Here is a 21,724-nt window from a genome sequence, read left to right on the forward strand (position 1 = left end):
TAAATAACATAAATTAAAGATAACGTGAATCTCCACATTAACCATACATACATCGAGTCAAACGAAATACCCAGTGTTTGATTTTAACACCTTGAGTTACTTGATTATGCTTCTCTTCAATTAATAGTACGAAAGGTTAATATAACGAACAGTGATCAATTTCCTAAATCCTATAAGTAATAAGTAACCGGTATTTGGTCAAACACGGATATCTGAACACAACATAGGTGATATTAGGTAACTTGGAGGAGTAAGCATTCCCTGTCAACGGTGAAACCAGTCATGAGTCCTACATCTGAACGAAGTAAACGGAGATAGACGTAATTAAAATCAGTGTGACAAGAACGGAATAACAATTGACATGGGACACGTCAGAGAAATGTTCATCTAATGTTAGAATACATAGACGTACTAGATCGTTATAACGATCAGATGTATTGTGAAGTACTGACTTAAATGTCCACGCTAGTAATTATAATTGTGTTAAAATAATCTCTTAAGATTGCTACATCTAGTTTCTGTTGATCTTGTTTATTTGGATGAATAAACATAAGTAGGATGCAGTCTTTCGCAATACGCGTTTACAGCCAGATTAAGCATTGGATGCTTAGGAATAGAGCTATTCTAGTGCTGAAGTTTCAAACATTACGACGTTGCCCTTCTCATCATAATAACAAACGAAATATGTTTCTTGGTTGCTTGATCGCATTTTTCTGTACAAACTTCAAAAAGTGGACAACACTTTATTTTGGTTTCTAATCAGATTAAGAAAAAACAGTCTACACCAATTAGGCAGTGTGGTTGTCATAAAGCATGGCTGTAGTTAGCTGATACAGATCTGTATTGAACTGGGAAGTGTCAGTTCCCTTTGTTTTCACGTTGCAAATGCCAGTGATTTTACCCGAATGACTGTCGATGGTAGAACAACTATTCATTTCTACGCGCTTATTTAACTTTACTCCATAACGGCGGACGACGGGTATCTCTGAACAGACATTTTACAGAATGCAATACAATATCCTCAAACAACAGATATACTTGATTTAAAACTCAAACATCAATAGAGCGTTTCATAATTTGCATTTCTTATTCACTTGTTCATTGTCTATTTTTTTGTACTCATTCACAGTGAGCTTATAAAACGAGTATTTTGTTGTTACCATCGCATCAGTACAAAAGGGATTGGTAAGAAATTATTAAGATAAAGATTAAGATAACACTGTGAAGTGATAGGTGTTTAGATATTTTCCAACATTTTTTAAAAATCCAAATGGGTAAGCATAGTACTTCTTTGTTACCTGGCGGGTTTTTCATTCCTATGAAGCAGAATTGATTCAAAATCTTCTACTTGAGAAGACAAGAATGTTGAAGGGGCCTTGAATTTCACATTTAGATATATCGACGACGTATTGTATATTAACGATAGCCATTTTCATTGATATGTCATTTCGATCAATCTCTGTGAACTGGAAATGAAAGACATCACAAAATGATTGATAATTAGATACATTATTGAAAATTGATATTAACTGAAAACTAACAAATCACTAGCGTCATGAGAAAAGGGGTCCTTATCTTTCGACGTCACAATTCACAGAAAACGACGTCAAAGTTGGTGAACTTGAAACGTCAAAATCACAGCAATGTAAACAAAAAGAAAAGAATGTGTTGGTTGTATTTGCTTACATTCTGGATGCATTAATTATATAAATAAGCAGATGACAGTTCCAACAAAGAATATGTATATGTCCGAAAAGAATTCTAGTTTGATATTACATGTCATTAATTTCATTGGATGGGTACAAATTCCTGTGTTTGTTAATACATATGTAGCACATTCTAGTAAATAGATACGGGTTTTCAAATGAAAATGTTAGATACATGAACACCACGCAAATTTGTTTATATGCTGAATCGTACCGATATTTGTCAATTACATGTATTGTTGTGCATATTGTTCCTATTTTTGATGCACCTTTAATTTTAGATGAAATATATACATGTATTTATATCCATACAGTATTTGATTTATCTCACATTTACAGATCTATGCACAATCCTGTATACTTGTACCGTACATACACTTAAAAACTAATCGAAGGAATCGATCTATTTTCCAAACATAATGATGTAAAACTTATATGGTACCAATTTTGATACACCAGATGCGCATTTCGACAAATAATGTCTCTTCAGTGGTGCTCAACCGAAATCCTTGAAATCCGAATGATATGTTATATGGAGTTGTAAAATTATATTTCTGATAATCCACCATTTTAAATCAATTTGAGACAAACATTTCAGGTCAAATAATGATTATACAGTTACTAATTATTTAGTGGAAGTTTTATGTCTAGGGCCCAAAAGGTGTAGTATCGTATGTACTTTACATGATTAAACACAACTTGATATCGCCATTTAAAGTAGTAAATATTACCTATATAAATTACATGTAACCAGAACGAATATCATGTAATTTGATTTCAGCTTATAATGAGAAACATAAAAAAAAGCGCTTACGATTTACCATAAAGTCATGTAGTGCAAAGTACGGGGGGGGGGGGGGGGGTACGGGTACAGAGAAGTTAGGTAATATTATCGACAACCCCCCCCCCCCAAAAAAAAAAAAAAACAATTAATAAAAAAAAAAAAAAAAAAAAAAAAACTCAGATGGATTGTATTTTGTCAAAACGTCAAAATCCGGGGGGAATCACTAAATATATTTTCTTTTAATGTAAAAATAACTATGCATGTAAAAATAACGGGAAATGAACGTTCTGAAAACAAGGGGGACAACTTATCATCACATAAGGACCGTAGGGCTCTTGCATATTGTACTTGTTGGAGTATTATGTATAAGATTTTTTTGTTCCGCATGCTACAGGTATGAAGCATGTGAAGAATGACCTCCCAAGTCAAATGGCAACAATGGACTCGCCCTTTCATTTCCGCACATGATTTTCGAATACAATGAATACGGATTGCCACTCCCTGCAGTACCCTATGTCAAATATACAGTCCAAATCCCATGTAGTTCTTTTGCTAGCATCCTCGAAAAAGATATATGATTTTTCACAAGATACAATTCTGTCTGTGAGGGGAGCAATGGTAGAGCTCTTTTACTTCTTGTTACCTGCAGAACTGTTGCTAAATTCATGTTTATTGGTAAAGTTATACAAGTTGAAAAATAGTAATTATTTAAATTATATCTTTAAAAAGTTGCTATGGTGTCTTCAAGATAGTAACATAATAGAAAAAGAATCATATTAATATCCAGGTGGAAATCTGAATTTAAGTCAAAACATGTTAGTTAGACCCCCCCCCCCCATCTTTCGATTCACTTTGCCTCCCCAATGTCAAATACTTGCTAACGCACCTGTGCATGCATGTCTATGTAAAGTTTTACTATTTCACTTACACAAACTATAAATGCAACGTGTGAACAGCACATATTCATACATAACCGCTTACATGTACGTATTTCGTTTTACTACAGCATGTCCAATGGTTACCTTGCCATATTGTAAACCATTGTAACAATATCCTTGGTGCAAATTATGATGAAAAGTAAACAACAACAAAAAACGTAGAAGGATGGGTCTGTCAACAATTATGTTTTCCTTTATTACATTAAAATCACCAGTCTCACATCTAATGTTTGTCTAAATTGTAAATCTATTCGATGTCGCGTGATGGTCACGGTCTCAACGAAGGAGAAACTGACAATATACGTCTGATGAAAATGTTTTAAGGTACAGTCATATACAAAAGTAAAATCTTGTTCACGCACTTCAAAACACATTCAAATTATCACATCATGTGTGACTGCTGTATTTCAGTTTTAATTTTTTTTATTCACATTACTTTTTTTTTAATTTGGAAAACGATTTCTAAGTATTACAAACGATATATTGCAAACTAACAGAATGCATTTTTTTTAAAATTTGAAATATAATTCCATGGGTATGAAGTTCCAGATATAGGAATATATATGTACATCGACAAGCATTTTACTATGAATGTGTAAACCTCACTAAAGAGAATAGTACGTATTCGTAATTACCGTCCGATGCTTCTTGCTCAAACCAACTGTCTCAGGTCCATTTAGCCTTGAATTTCTCCCCAAACGTCTAGCCAAGAGGGACCCTCCACTTCACAACACCAAGAAAAGTTCACCTTTTCGGGGCATGTATGGAAGGGGTGGTGAAAATAGTACAATCGCTACCTTATTCATGAAGACTATTAGAACGACGTTGATGGTTCAAATGCCTTCTCATGGCCCTAACACTATCCTTGGTGCAACTTATGATGCAAACAAAACAACAACTAAAAACGTAGAAGGGTGGGGCTGTCAACAATTTATGTTTTGCTTTATTACATTAAAATCGCCAGTCACAAATCTAATGTTTGTCTAAATTGTAAATATATTCGATGTCGCGTGATGGTCACTGTCTCAACGAAGGAGAAACCTACAATATACGTCTGATGAAAATGTTTTAAGGCACAGTCATATACAAAAGTAAAATCATCTTCACGCACTTCTAAACACATTCAAATTACCACATCATATGTGACGGCTGTATTTCAGTTTTAATTTTTTTATTCACATGACTTTTTTTAATTTGGAAAACGGTTTTTAAGTATTAAAACGATATATTGCAAAATAACGCAATATATTTTTTTTTTAATTTGAAATATAATTCCATGGGTATGAAGTCCCAGATATAGGAATATATATGTACATCGACATGCATTTTACTATGAATGTGTAAACCTCACTAGATAGAATAGTACGTATTCGTAAGTGCCGTCCGATGCCTCTTGCTCAAACCAACTGCCTCAGGTTCTTTTAACCTTGAATTTCTCCCCAAACGTATAGACAAGAGGGACTCTCTACTTCACAACACCAAGAAAATTTCACCTTTTCGGGGCATGTATGGAAGGGGCGGTGAAAATAGTACAATCCTACCTTATTCATGAAGATTATACGAACGGCGTTGATGGTTCAAATGCCTTCTCATCGCCCTAACACTGTTTTATTCATGGTACATCATGCATATGTCATATCCAGTCGCGATAGTTGTGCAGGTTATATAATACATACTTTCTCTGTAATTAATTGATAAACACATTTTGTGTTGGATAGCGCTCTTTTGCATCAAGTCTGATTCTTTTATATTTTTTTTACATCAGAATAAAAATTGCTACGTTATGGTATGTCATACTTTCGTTGCTGCACTTTGGTCGGACCGTATAAAGATTTCATTAGCCTGACCCCATTTAAAAAACCTTGCAGATATACTGATTCTCATACATTTATTGGTATCTCTCAACAACAATAGTTTTAATGTTTTATTTAGTTAATATCTAGTTTACATTTGCGTTAGAGAATTATTCTGCTTTAAACCTGATAAGACAGTGTAGAGTGAAATGCACCGCATAGTCATTGTTCACAAAACGTCCCTGTAGTGGAACTGGAATACACCAGTTTGTTTCTGAAAAAGTTTTGTCATCTGTCGGATATTTCAAAGTGTGCTACTTTCATTTCCGGTGAATGACGAAAAGCTCACTATATTGTGTCGAAACACAGCTGTTGATACATTTTACAGGACACTACCGCGGGTTTTAGCTCAATGTCAGATGACTATATATCTGATTAAATACAAAATTGATTTAAGCAATGAACTTATATTATATTATCATGACTTAAATTCATAAGACAAAGATACATGTACCGTTTTGAAAGATCGTTTGTAAAAGATCCAGTCAAAGATGAATTCTCGCCAACAAGTAATGTCACTGAACTATATTTATTAATTTACTATTCAACCTTAATTTTATTCATTCATTTATGCACATCTGTGTTGAAAGTGAGTTCTAAACATATACGTAACATGATTGCGTAAATGTGAAATTAATCGGGAAAGGTAAAATTGATGCTGCGTTATTTATGTGCGAAATCGCCGATATTCAGGTCGTTGGAAATTAAAATATTACCATTTAATAATAGTTGATTTCAAGGACGCGCAATATAATGAGGATAATATTATACGACGGTAGAATTTCTTTACGTTGCCGTTTCTAATATTTTTACAGATGTGTCTCAAAAATTGTCATTAAAACGTTAAATAGCGTAGTATCAGCATAAATTTGGTATTTGTGAACAGAAAATGATACATAATATAATTCTAGGAAAATCTAAAAATGTGAAATTTTGACCGTAAGGGCCCTTTTCTCATGACGTCAGTCAAATAAACTTCATGGCAAACGGAATTATTATTTCAGCTTTTGTATTTATGTAGCAAAGTTATATTATTACTTACATATGGTGTTTATATATCTCAACTGATTCGATACTCAGTGGTTTGTTCTGCTTATGGTCAGTTTTTAAATCGAAGCGGGCTGCTGACAAACAAGTTGATGGTGCAGAGGTTCCAACAATCTCGTTCAAAGTCAGCAATTAGCAAACTATATGGTTGTTAGAACAGTCCAGTTTGCCAATACAACCTATCAACAACAAATCAAATGCTGTCTGACGTATTTCATACCGATTGTTTGGTAATTATTGGCACACTGATTTTGACTACGAACCCCGTTTACGTTATCAAGATATAAATGTCGAGGCAGGTATGATCGGTCGAAAGCGGGTGGTTACTCCTCCCGGGTACCTGCTTCCGCATCTGGTATACCCAGGGGTCCGTGTTCGGATAACTCTCTAAGAACAAGGTACGGTTTTAGCCAAAATCTGCCCTGTCAAGGAAATTCACCAAAATACTAAATCTGGTATTTGAGAATGTGCCATTGATGAAAATGACCATTGTTATTCTTTATCTACCATAGTAGCTGAAATATATTCAACGGAAAACGTTATATTAACCTGACGACGTCACTAAATTTGACGTTAATTTTGACGTAATATACGAGAGTTCTCCCCAAGCGATGTTTTGAGTAGGAAAACACACATAAAAGTATTAATTCTTAATAAATGCGAAATTATTGGTGTTTGTACTGATTTGAATGGGTATTAAATGAAAATTGAAACCACATCAGATATACCACACAGGAGCAAAAACTGCAGGTATTCGCGGAAATCTTTTCTGGTGCAGAAATAGAATGTTTTGAATACCAAATTAATTAAAGAAAATGTATATACTGGTAACAGTGGTTTCTTATTTCTGTCTCCAACTTCCTTTATTGTGGCGAATTTTAAGATTTTTTTTTAATATTTGTTAGAGTCTCACGTGCATTCGAAAAAAAAAATGATGACATCAAAGGCAGCTTAAATTCGAATCACTGAATTTTATGCGAAGTTTGGGTTATCACCAATGTTATTCTTCACGAATCGGAACACAATAGAATTCATCGGTATTTGTTTTTAATTGGCATACGCAATATTCCATATATGTATATTCTCAATATTATATGCGTGGTATTAAGTTGGAGCAAAATGTCATTCCATAGGTATAATCAGGAAAAAGCGCAGTGTTTCTGATAAACTAGAAACACAACTTCAAAGGGAAGATAATTATGAAACGGTTACGGTTATCAGTGGTAGGGCATTCACTTCGTAACTGGGAGCTATAGTGTGTTCGAACCCCGCTCGTGACATGCCACGTCGAACCTGAGACGTAAACATACATGTGCTCTTCGACAAACACTCGACAAAAGTGAAAATCACGGGTCTTTCAGATAGGCACCTGATGCCATCTCGACTGTGTCCAGGGGTCCGTGTTTGCCCTACTCTTTATTTTGTATTCTTTATAGAAATTACGCAAATTCGAATTCATCACTATTTGATATCTTCAGCTTTTCGTGACCTTAAAAAAGGAGATCCTGTGTCACAACAGGTATTGGCACGTGAAAAAATCAATACTATAGCCTTAAATGCTAATCATAGATGTTATATGTGGTACGTCACATACAGCTGATGATTTCTCATTTTGAGAGAACAGTTCTCGAAAGGACGTAAAATAAACAAACAAAACATGAAAAACTTTTAAGTCAAACTCTCTCTCTCTCTCTCTCTCTCTCTCTCTCTCTCTCTCTCTCTCTCTCTCTCTCTCTCTCTCTCTCTCTCTCTCTTTCTCAAATATACCATGCCTCAAACAGACCGTCTCTTATGCACACATTCACACACACTCTCACTCACCACTATCAGGCTTCTTCACAAAAATTCGTCAATGTGTTCGGTACAGTACAACTGATGGATACAAACCTGATACACCCAACACTTGGTTTGCGCATATTAGTGTCATTGTATCCACTTTTGCTCAAAGAAACCCTCTTAAAAGTTGTAAAAAACAAAAATCATTCGATAGCTTATACAAGAGAAATAAAACTTAAGACTTGCTAACCAACACCTGTCCCATGATAAAAGAAAACCATTCAAACCTAAACTGCATTTTTTCATTTTGCAAGTATATACATACATCGTATATTTATCTCGAATGGAGAAAAAACTAAATTTTGACGGGATGCTCAATACTGCGAGTCTCAATATTATATTTATATATAGATATACCCATATGTTGTGTATTCGCTTTGTGTAACCCCCCTCCCCCGGACTGCATTGTATAGCAGTAGAGAAAGACAGATGAAATGTAATTGTAAGTGATACATTGGATACATGTAATCAACCCACTCCAATGATACCAAAATCCCTATTTTTGTGTTTGTCAATGTTTTCGAGAAGTCACCCCCCCCCCCTTTAAAAAAAAATATATGCGTCTATAATCTATTTCAATCATTGTAAATTAAAATACATATAGTAATACGAGTAACACATATGGAGCAAATTATCTTTCAGGCATCTCAATTTAAAAATAATTTTAATGAGTAACATATATTCCTTAGTAAAAAGTGCCTTGCAGGAAATGCATATTAATCCCTATCTTAGCTACACAAACGTTTTTGGTTTTTTATTGTGTTTTCAAAAATGAAAGTGAATTAGTGTTCCCCAAACAACGAAATAGTTTTGTAACCATTGCAGATATACTAGAACACTGAAGACCCCCAGTGCCATATTGTGACACCGGTCATCTGGTGTTAAAGTTAACACCGGTCATCCGGTGTTAAGGTCATCTCCAATGACCCGTGACATTGACACTTGATGCCGAGCATTTTGGCGATCAAACTGTCACTACCTGTTTTAACGACTTCGGTCTGTCGCGGCCGGGATTCGAACCCCGGGTCTTCCGCATGCGGGGCGAACGGTCTAACAGCTCGGCCACCGTGGTGGTGTATATTTATAGATAGTGTGCTAAAAATGTTACATTTGTGAATAACCATCGTAAACTTTCTGACAAATAAATTGTTGTATTTGAAAAATAAAAATGTTGCACCCGCGCTAAATACGTCACTAATGTACGTACGTACCTAGTTGGATATTGTCGTCTGCTGTTACATGCCGTTTCCCATTTAATCAAATGAATGTGAATGGTAAAAAATAATGCTTGAATCTTCAAGCAATACATTATTTATTAAAATAATCGTCCATCGTTATATAAACTATTTAAATGTAGTTTCAAAAATGAAAGTGAATTAATGTTCCCCAAACAACGAGCTAGTTTTGTAACCATTGTATATGTAGTAGAACACTGAAACCCCCCAGTGCCATATTGTGACACGAGTCATCCGTTTTTAAGGTTAATATCCGAGGACCCGTGACATTCACACCTGATGCCGAGAGTTTTACGACTTAGGACTGTCGCGGCCGGGATTTGAACCCCGGGCCTTCCGCATGCGGGGAGAACGCTCTAACCTCTCGGCCATCGTCATCGCGACGGTGTATATTGTGTGTAAAATTTTATATTCGTGAATAACCATCGTATACTTTCTGACAAATAAATTGTTTTCTTTGAAAAATATATAATTTTACACTCGCACTAAATACGTCACTGCCTAGGTGGATATTGTCGTCTGCTGTTACATGTAATAAACCACATGCCGTTTCCCATTTAATCAAACATTACACTCGCATTAAATACGTCACTGATGTACGTACGTACCTAGGTGGATATTGTCGTCTGCTGTTACATGCCGTTTCCCATTTAATCAAATGAATGTGAATGGTAAAAATAATGCTTGCATCTTCAAGGAATATATTATTTATTAAAAGAATCGCCCATCGTTATATAAACTATTTAAATGTAGTTTGCCTGGTATGTAATATGAATCCTCACGAATCGCCGGTTGGTGCTGTTTATATACCGTTCTGTTTACATTATAGTCATAACAACAAAAATGGCATCCGGTCTGTAAGATAGGCTTAAATTTATCCGGATTTTTATTATCATTATGATGATTTTAATAAATGTCAGTGTGTTTCAATGAATAACTATATGAACATATCTTATTTGAAAATATATAGTAAAATATACAACTCAAATGATTCTCGTTTCCTCTTCAACCGCCACGATCAACGCAAATTGCGTCACGATGGCGAATTTCTTAGCATTTTTCAACTGATATTTTAACCCCTCTTCCATCGTCGCCCGGAATGAAACTAAGAAGAATTGTAAGTTATTTAGTAAATTTTTAATCCATATAAAAATTATTCCGGGCGACGAGGGAAGGTGTTCAATTTCACAAGTTTATCAATACAAAAACCATGAAAACACCACAAATAGCCCAAAGGCCCTTACTTTATTTGATTATGTACTACGCATGCGCGTAGATGAGTTGATTTCCATATGCTTTTGGGAGTTACTATAAGTTACTCTTTTAGGAATTTGACAGGAAAATATCTGCAAAATAATTTTCCTCCATAAACGCCGGGCAGAATTTGGCTAAAACCGTACCTTGTCCTTTGTATTTGTTATAGGAGTTATTAGATTGATCACTGCTCTGTTTTCATCGTTCATTTCACTGATTAGTTTGTTACACTTTAGTCAGCCATCAGTTTCATTCATCAACCATTCAATTTCCGTTCCTGTTGTCATATTCAAAATGCTATCTTGTTACCTCCCCTTCTGAATGATTGTTCAACAATTCAACAATTTAAACGACTACTTCCCATGCACAAGAACATTCAATATCCTTTCTTATAAAACAAATTACATTTTAGAAATAATTGTAGATGTTTTTGTGACATCTAGGATATGTTTATGAGTCGTTGTTAGTTGATGTAGATATATGTCTCCTTGGGACTAACGTTTCGTCCATTTTCGCCAGAATTTATATCGTATATAATTGCTTATACTGCCATTTTCATATGAAAGGTGAAGATAACAAAGTGGGATCAATAGGACACCATCTATAAGATATAGACTATTAAAGTTAAGTAAACCCTGGATATACCTGGATATACGCGAGTCAGTTAAACGGATATATAATCTTCACAGAATAATTTTAATCTACATTGTATTTCATTTGTGTGATATTGGTATGATTGGTTAACTATCTATTGTTAACCGAGTGGTGACTGTATCATCAGCCATAACACTATCCATCTCATTGCAATCCAATACCTCCCAAATGCACCAACATAGTAGAGTTGAAGTGCGTTGTAGTATCATCCATATGCTCCGTATGGGGCGTATGGGTTGTCCCATACTTTAGAAAATAAATACATATAAATAAATAAGGATCATCGTGTACCAACACGTCTGATGACCGTGGTGCTGTCTTTTGATGACTGGACACATACATGTGGTCTTATGTCATAAATCATAATTAAATAAAGAAGTAATTTATATTTATTAAAACTAGAAAAACGTAAAACAAAAATAAAATAAAATATATCTTTTTATTTATTTAATAATTTCTAATAATATGTGTTTATCTAATTTATTAGATAAGTAAATTAAAATTAATTATTTAAAATATTTTTCATTTATCCGAAGTTTCATAGAAGGTACTGATTAGTAACAATTAGTAACAGGTAGTAGTAATAGGGATGCAAGTACATGTATGTATATACATGTGAAATGACTAAAATATATTATACAGAAAAGAACTAAGGTAGGGTCGCCAAAGAAAAAAAGTATAATAAAGTGCCACTAGTTATTAGTTATTAATAATATATTGTGTCAGACAATAATGTTGATGTCGTCAGGCAAGATTTTTGAGGTCGTCGTGAGGTACCACACCTCAGACCCGGTACCATATTTCTGTAGCTAGATCCAACTTGTAGCACGACATGGCTCCGTGATTCTTATTCGATAGTATGTATTATGTGTATAAAACTGAAGATGCATAATGTAATATGTGGTGAGTTAGTACTTATGTTAAAAAGTGTATGACAGATAAAATATCAACCATAAGCAGTTATATACTTAATTACATAATGTTTATATTTGATTAAATAACGACAATATAGAATGAATGCAGAATCACAAATCACAAACATCCAACAAGCTTACATATATTAAATATAATAGTATGCAGCAGGCCTGCATACATACAAACTGCGACATTGCCTCTAAATGGATGTCATAGAAGAAGTTTACAAAATACATACGTAGAATAACATACCTGAATTTCATGTGTATTTGCATATACATGTACGTATAACATACCTGGATTTGATGTAAAGCTGCACCTCTACTTTAACACATGTTTATATATACTAATGTGATAAAAACACAAAATTTATATGTATATTCATATGCTGCCATACTTATATGTAAATGTTTACATACTGATAAACACATTGCTATACACGATAGAAAACCCGAATTATATGCTTAGTTGTTTATATAAGTATAACACATGCAGTTGTTTCTATATTAATAAACATATATCATTAAACATTAGAACTATAATGCTCAATGGTTTCCATACTTATAAACACACGGAATTGTTTACATATTTGTAAACATGCACGATAAAACCTTTGTTATACATATAAATAAAACTTTTTCCTCACCAACCGGAAGGGAACTTGCGAATGATACTGGAAGCTACATATCATGCAAATTGAAGATGGCGATTGAATATATTAGTTACGTGGTAGCCGATGTGAAGACGCTCATACAACGTAATTTGTGACGTAATTTGTTATATTATGGCGTTTCACCCACTGAAACCACGGTACGGTGGCCTATTATATCAATAGTAAGCAAAATAGAAGGTTAGGTTAATGAATGCATTGAATACTGAATAAGCATAAATCATCGATGGAATTACAAGGACATGTACATAATTGAAATTCAAATGGTAAAATGATTTAAAATAATTATATTTAGATTGGGAACACCACAAATTATTTAATTTAATAATAATTTTAAGATGTAAATTATATATACATAAATTACAGTAACTAAACTACTTTAAGGGTACTGTTAGTAGTGTAGACTAGCTGTCGCTATTTTATGGATCACCTCAGAAGTAATGATTTGTTTGTTTGATATTGGTAGGATTGGTTAACTATATATTGTTAACCGAACGGTGACTGCATTATCAGCCATAATATTATCCATCTCATTGCGATCCAGTCTCACTCTCCAACACCTCCCAAATGCACCAACATTTTTTTTAGTTTTAGTGTAAATAAAATATGTAAGTAGCAAAACATAAACTTGTATTGGATTGTATATTGGCCTTCCATATTTCTCTATTAAGATATGTAGTAATGCAACTATGACCTTAATGACTTTCCTTATGATTAAACAATGCATACAGTTGTTGTTCATGTTCTATTAAATTCATTTTGGTTGGCTAGGCTTAGTGTCAAAGGTTATATGTCATGAGTTTTTGTGAGTTCTGTTGGATTTTTAGATGGCCAGTTGTATTCACTAGCAGAGTGTTGAAGGGTGGTTTCTTTGCATGTCTTTTGACATTTTTCATCTGACTTGAGGTTAGACAATTAATCTTAACATATTAATCAGTGTGAATGTGTTAATGAATGAAAGTAATGATATTACGTACTTTATTTCATATTTAACAAAGGAGTAAAATATATTTATTATTTTATACAGGTTCCTTGAAAATCAGTTATCTTCCTATTTTTGATATTTTGGCTCTGATATCATATATCTGGTAAGATCATTGGTTTGCGTGTATTTATGTGATGTCTAGTGTATTTGTCATATAATTTCTTTTGTCTGTGTTCGATGTGTACTTTACCATATAGTTTGCATAAATGTCACAAATGATAAGATTTATTATATTTCAATGCATTGCGGGTAAAAAGCCTCATTTTGAGATTTAAATGTTATTTTTTAATTGTTCTTAAACTTCACACAAAATAATGGATGAGTAATTTTGTGTTAATTGTATTGAAATTATTTCTCTAGTATCTGTATAGTTTATGTGGTATGTGAGTGTGTATGCTTATAATCCTTTGTTATGTTTTAGAGCTGCTGTTTACATGTCAGAAATAGACCTATTTTTTCAATAAATTCTTAACCTGTCACGGATGGTCTGTGCGGTCATTAAAACCAGTTTGCAACCCCGTAACATTTGCCCGAGATTGTTAACAGAATTATATTATCATAGACAGCGGTAACAATGTAAGTTTTATTCTTGGAAATTGTCAGACTGATATACTGTAATGTATATTTCACTCTGCAAAGGTTGAATTGTGGAAATTATCAGTATTTTGTAAATGTTGTTCATTTCAATTTCGAGTGAATACTATTTTTAATTTGCAATATTATGAATCTTTAAACTCTCTTGAATGAGATAATTTTGAATTTAGCTAATCACTTGTGCATTATGAACAATACAAAACTGATTATCTACTGTTTAGTAATTGATATTTTTTTATAAGATACAATGTTAGGATTTTAAATTATATTTTTTTAATGTGTTGACTAATTTGACACACTGTTTACGTGCAAATTTCTATTCGTTTATTAAACAGTTACCTGGATTGCATATTTTTGGTAGCTTTCACAGAATGTCTCACAATGAGGTCTGTGTACATTGCCAAGAGTTTCATGGTCGTACTGGATTGCGATAGGGATCTCTTTGAAATTCAACAGAATCATCCTTTATGGCGAATCCATGACTAAACTAATGTATGTCTCTATGATGCAAAACAAGACTAAAGTGAATCTCAAGTGATTTCACTGTGAATTTAATAGAGTAATTACCGGGATCCTGTCTGGCCAGGTGTATGTCGGAGATCAACAATGACCATTTTTGCTTCACTGAACATGTGCACCCGTGGCGGTTTATGGAGTCAATCAATACTTTGAAATATACATTTGTAATAAAATACCGTGGTAAATGGCGATATTTGGCGGTATTTGTTGTCATTCCCCATACTTCCGGACATCCTTGATTGTCCTCCTCATCATTTTATATTCCACATTATATTTAGTGCTCTTTATGAAATTGATATTATTGATAATATTTCATTATCTAAATCTTTTTTTTTAACAAACGTATATACAGATAGTCATTGTTAATAACAGTAGTTTGTGTAGATAGTGGTTATACCAAGCAAGGTAACATAATTTCACAACGGCCTTATCTTCAGGAAAACATTAGGGGAGTTATTGTTGTTTGAACTATACTGAGATTATACATATCTACAGTAACTTGTCTCAAGTAAACGATTTATGCTTTTCATGAAGGGTGTCATCTAGCAAGTATCACTGGGTAGTTTGTGTTAAGAAAACGAACCCAGGAAAACAATATTGTGTTGTCATTTCCTGATCTCATATTTTGTTTATTCCCTCTATCACATATTTCAAGCATTATAATAATAACAACATTCCAAAACAATGCATCATTTATCACTAGCTATAAAGTGTTTGTGAATTCCAACTCCTCCCTTGTTTATATAGTGTCACTGTTTAACATGTGTAGTTTAGTATGTATGTCAATCGAAATATTTTTAAACAATCGTTATAATTCTTAAATATTAAAATAAATGTTATATAATATCAATTCAAAATCATGTGAATCTTAACATTAATAATATATACCATCAATCAATGCGTTCCTGCTGTGGTCAACTGTAATACATCGAATAACTTACTTTTGCTACCCTTCAATGACTCATATCATCAGAAGCAGTACTGCATGATTCACAACACAAGGACTCTTTCAAAGTAAACATGTATTATATATTACTACATCTAGTTCCGGTTGTTGTTCTCTATTATTTTAACGACTGTACACAGGTAGGGTTCATAGTACGGCAACACTCTTATATAGACTTGCTCAAGTCTCTATGTTTAATATTCATTGCTCTCTTTAATACCTTTTAATCGTGCCAAACATAGAAATTGTAAACCCTGCAAAATCACCGACCAGAATACGGTCAGTAAAAGGATCATATTACATTATGATCCCTGGGTCGAGGCCTCTGTTGGTGGACTGATAGTCCCCAACGGTCTCTACAGTCCAGTAGCTAAGTGCTTCGTTACTAGCTTGAAAATACGGATGTATATTTAATTGCTGTTATAAAATTTAGAAATTCATTTCAAAATTAAGGATTATCTTCCTCGTGCATATCTCTTATCCTTGGACGAATTTGGCTCCACTTTTTTGGCACGCTGTTTTTGGCTATATTTAGCTCAAAAACTTCATAGTTATTTCGGATTTCAAACATTTCGGTTGAGCATCACTGAAGAGACATTATTTGTCGAAATGCGCATCTGGTGCATCAAAATTGGTACCGTATAATTTTTACATTATGACCCCTGGGACGAGGCCTCTGCTGGTGGACTGCTAGTCCCCGAAGATATCTGCAGCCCAGTAGCTAAGTACTTCGTTACTAGCTTGAAAATACGGATATATATTTAATTGCTGTTATAAAATTTAGAAATTCATTTCAAAATTAAGATTATCTCCCTCACGCATAGCTCTTATCCTTAGACGAATTTGACTGCACTTTTTTGTCACACTGTTTTCCCCCATAATAGATCTAAAACGTCATTGTTATTTCGGATTTCAAACATTTCGGTTGAGCATCACTGAAGAGACATTATTTGTCGAAATGCGCATCTGGTTCATCGAAATTGGTACCGTATAAGTTTTACATGAAATATTATCTCGCTGAAATAAATTCATGAATGTTTCAATGTATGATATACATTTGACTAGAATAGCAAACATACATAAAATAGTTGAAACACATTGCAAAGTTAAGAACTAAGGTACAACATGACTAAAAATAACTGAGACAGTCACATTGAATTTAAATTCTAAACAGTCAATAATATGAACACATTTACAAATTCATGTTCTGAGTGGGTTTACGTATCCGTTGTAGGTAACGACGCGGTGTATTGTTGGGCTTTGGCAACGGTGGTTGGTGCTTATTACCCAACGGTGCTGGCTTTTATGTCCGTGGCGACTTGGTCGGTTTCTCGGCTGCAACGGATATTTCTGGCACGGCAATGTCCTTCGGTAACGAAACGTCTGGTACATACACAGGTTCACTTATATCACCTGGTAATACAGTGTTTTTCATTTGGTCAACGTGTCTGCGCCATGTGGAACCTTTTACACTTGATAAGACAGCGGACCGGTCTTTGTAGTGATGTTTCCTTTCGCCCATTTCCTCCCTTCCCTGTAGTCACGGACTATTACAGATTGGCCATTTTCGAATTCACAGATGTTAGTTCCGACATGTTTCTATATGTTGCTTCTTGTGGACAACATTGGCAGTGTTTGGTTTTAAAAGGTCAAGGCGTGAGCGGATTTTTCGGCCATACGTTCGCATTGACGGAGTTTCATTGGTGGTTGCGTGGGGAGTTGTGCGATATTTGAAAAGGAAAGCGCATAACTTTTGGTTAAGACTTGCAGATTTGTCATTGTCTGCACTCTTGATCGCGTGTTTCAAAGATCGTACAAATGTTTCAGCCTGGCCATTGGTGCAAGGATGGTACGGTGCAGATGTTTTATGTCTTATACCGTTATGAGTCATGAATTGTTTGAATTCTGCTGAAACAAATTGTGGGCCATTGTCAGATACTACTTCATTAGGTATGCCTTGACGGGCAAGGTGCGCATAGTTTTTACTGTAGCTGATGTTGTTGTAGATGTCATATGTCATACTTCAGGCAATTTGCTATGAGCGTCAACCACAATGAGGAACATAACATTTTTAAAAGGTCCTACACAGTCAATGTGTACTCGGTACCACGGAGTTTCAGACCAGTCCCACGGGTGTACCGGTGCAGTGGTAGGCTGATTCTGTATGGAAAGGCATCCTGTACATAAGCGGCATGTTTGTTCCAGGTCGATGTCGATGTTCGGCCACCAAACATATGATCTTGCATATGCCTTCTTTCGGACGATGCCACTATGTCCTAAATGTAAAACTTATACGGTACCAATTTTGATGCACCAGATGCGCATTTCGACAATTAATGTTTTTCAACCAATAGCCGTGTGGATTGGTTTTCGGGAACTACTACTCGATTTCCCCACATAATACATCCTTAATGTAATGTTAATTCATCCTTTCTTTGGATATAGGGTTTCATGTTGTAAAAAGTGCAAGGACATCTCCAAGTCGACATAAAGTCAAGAACTTGCGATAAGAAAGTATCTCGTCCAGTTGAATTGCGCACCTGCTCGGAAGTTACGGGTAACAGTTCTAACTCTGTGCTGTAGAACATGTCTAATTCATCAGCCTCATCTGGTTCTGTAGGGTCCAGTGGCAATGTGGAGAGTGCATCCACATTGCAATGCTTGTGTGTGCTTTTATATATAATGTCATAAGAATGTCCAGATAGGAAAACTGCATATCTTTGAAGCTATACCGCAGTCATTGCTGGCAAGGCTTTGGATGGGTTGAATATACTGAGCATTAGCTTATGATCAGTAATTAAAGTGAAGTGTTTTCCAAACAGGTAAGTGTTAAACTTCTGTATACCCCAGTATATAGAAAGGGCTTCTTTGTCTATCTGCGAGTATCCACGCTCTGCTTTCTTCAAGGTTTTTGATGCATAGGCGATAGGACGTTCACTTCCATCCGAAAATGTATGTGAGAGCACACAACCAATACCATATGGAGCCGCATCACAGGTTAGTTTCAATGGCAGTTCTGGGTTGTAATGACAAAATACTTGTTCAGAAGTCAGTATGTCTTTCACTTTCTGAAATGCAGTATCGTGTGGATTTGCCCTTTCCCATTTCACCTTGTCCTGGAGGAGTCCATTCAAAGGGGCAACAACTGTGGAGTAGTTCGGGATAAAGCGGTGGTAATAATTTACCAATCCCAGAAATGCTCTTAGATATGTAACATTTGCAGGCCTGGGTGCCTCAGTAATTGCAGTGGTTTTATCTGGTGACTTATGCAAGCCGTTTTCGTCAATCTCATGTCCACAGTAACTCACCCTCATCTTAAATAATTCGCATTTGTCTAAATTGACACGTAAGCCATATTCATCGAGACGTGACAACAACTTGCTGAGGTTACGCCTGTGGTCCTCATCCGAAGTACCAGTGATAATGATGTCATCCAAGATGCACTGGTTGTGTGGAATGCCCTGTAGAACTTGTTCGATGGCTCGCTGCCACCTAGCCGGGGCTGAAGCTATTCCAAACACAAGTCAATTATACATACACAGTCCTTGATGTGCGTTGATCACGAGAAGCTGCGTCGATGCTTCATCAAGCTCCATCTGGTGTTTTGCTTGGGTGAGGTAAATTTTTGAGAACTTCTTGCCTCCAGAGAAATTGGCGAATATATCATCAATTTTGGGTAATGGATATTGATCAACTTTTAAAACTGGGTTAACAGTGACTCGATAATCACCACATATGCGAATATCACCGTTCCTTTTCAGGGCTGGAACAATAGGGGTTGCCCAGTCACTTCGAGCCACAGCATGCTTGATCCCTTCATGCTGAAGTCTATCCAACTCCTTTTCTATTTTGGGTCACTTGGCATAAGGTACGCTACGCGCCTTGAGGGATTTTGGATATGCATTGTCCTTAAGGGTAAGATGAGACTTAGTATCATTGAACTTCCCTATGCCCTCTGCAAACACGATCTTATGTTGATTCCGAAGCTGATCAAGGTTTGTGATGTGATCCGTGTTTGATATCCCTTCCAGGTGTAATGCCTTAATGTCAATCCAATTAAGTTGGACTTTCTCTAACCAGTATCTACCAAAAAGTGCTGGTCCACTCTGAGGTACAACGAATAAATCCAACTCGGCCTCTTGTCCATTTATTTCTTATTTTGGTTTCTAATCAGATTAAGAAAAACAGTCTACCCCAATTAGGTAGTGTGGTTGTCATAAAGCATGGCTGTAGTTAGCTGATACAGATCTGTATTGAACTGGGAAGTGTCAGTTCCCTTTGTTTTCACGTTGCAAATGCCAGTGACTTTACCCGAATGACTATCGATGGTAGAACAACTAATCCTGTCTACGTGTGTGTTTAACTTAACTGCATAATGGCGGACGACGGATATCTCTGAACGCACATTTATACAGAATACACTACAATATCATCAAACGACAGATAAAGTTCATCTAAAACTCAAATATCAATAAAGCGTTTCACAATTTGCATTTCTCATTCACTTGTTCATTGTCTATTTTTTTTGTTGTTCTGATTCATGCAGTGTGCTTGTAAAAAGAGTTTTCTGTTAGCATCGTATCAGAAGAAAAGAGATTGGTGAGAAATTATTAAGATAAATATTAAGATAGCATAGACACACAAGTGTGTAGTGATAGGTGTTTAGATGTTTTTCAACATGTTTAATACAAATGGGCAAGAATTGTACTCCTGTGTTAGCTGACAGGTTTTTTTTTTATTCCTATGAAGCATAATTGATTCAAAAACTTGTACTTAAGAAGAAGAAAATGTTGCTGGGGCCTTGAATTCCACATTTAGATAGATCGACGACGTATTATATATTAACGATAAACATTTTCATTGATATGTCAATTCGATATATCCCAGTGATCTTGAAATGAAAGACATCACAGAGTTGCCCACTTCTGATTCCTACTTAGGTAGCTTATTGAAAGTTGATATCAACGGTAAACTAACAACTAGACTTGATGACGAACGAGATCATTTCACCTTCTCCATCGTCAGTTTTACATCGTTCATTTCAGTGATTGTTTTGTTACGCTTTAGTAATTCATCAGTTTCATTCATCAACCATTTCATTTCCGTTCTTGCTGTCATATTTAAAATGTCATCTTGTTATCTCACTATCTAAATAATTATTTAACAATTTATACAACTTCATTATATGCACAAGAGCGTTCAATATCCTGTCTTATAAAAGTTTTACATTTTAGAAATAATTTTAGATTTTTCTGCGACACCCAGGACATTTTTATGAGTTGTTTTTAGTTCATCTAGGTATCTGTCTCCTTGTGACTAACATTTCGTTCATTTTTTCCCGCTTTTTATACCGTATAGAATTGCTTTTACTGCCATTTTGATATGAAAGGTGAAGATAACAAACTAGGATCAATAGCACACCTCCTATAATATATAGAGTAGAGAGTTAAGTAAACCGTGGACACACATTTGTGCTTAGTACTTAGGAGGGAAATTGATACAACTCCCACATATCTAGTCAACCATAAGTCAGTTAAACAGATTTACAATCTACAAAGAATAATTTTAATCTACATTGTATTTTATGATGTTGTTATTATTCCTATTGATGTTTATGATGGGTTAATGCAAGGTGAAGATACCGAACAGTGATCAAACTCATAACTCCTATAAGCAATACAAAATAGATACTTGGGCAAACACAGACCCCGTGGACACACCAGAGGTGGGATCAGGTGCATAGGAGGAGTAAGTATCCCCTGTAGACGGATCACACTCGTCCTTAGCC

Source organism: Ostrea edulis, chromosome 8 (assembly GCF_947568905.1).
Source record: "Ostrea edulis chromosome 8, xbOstEdul1.1, whole genome shotgun sequence".
Classification (NCBI taxonomy): Eukaryota; Metazoa; Mollusca; class Bivalvia; order Ostreida; family Ostreidae; genus Ostrea; species Ostrea edulis.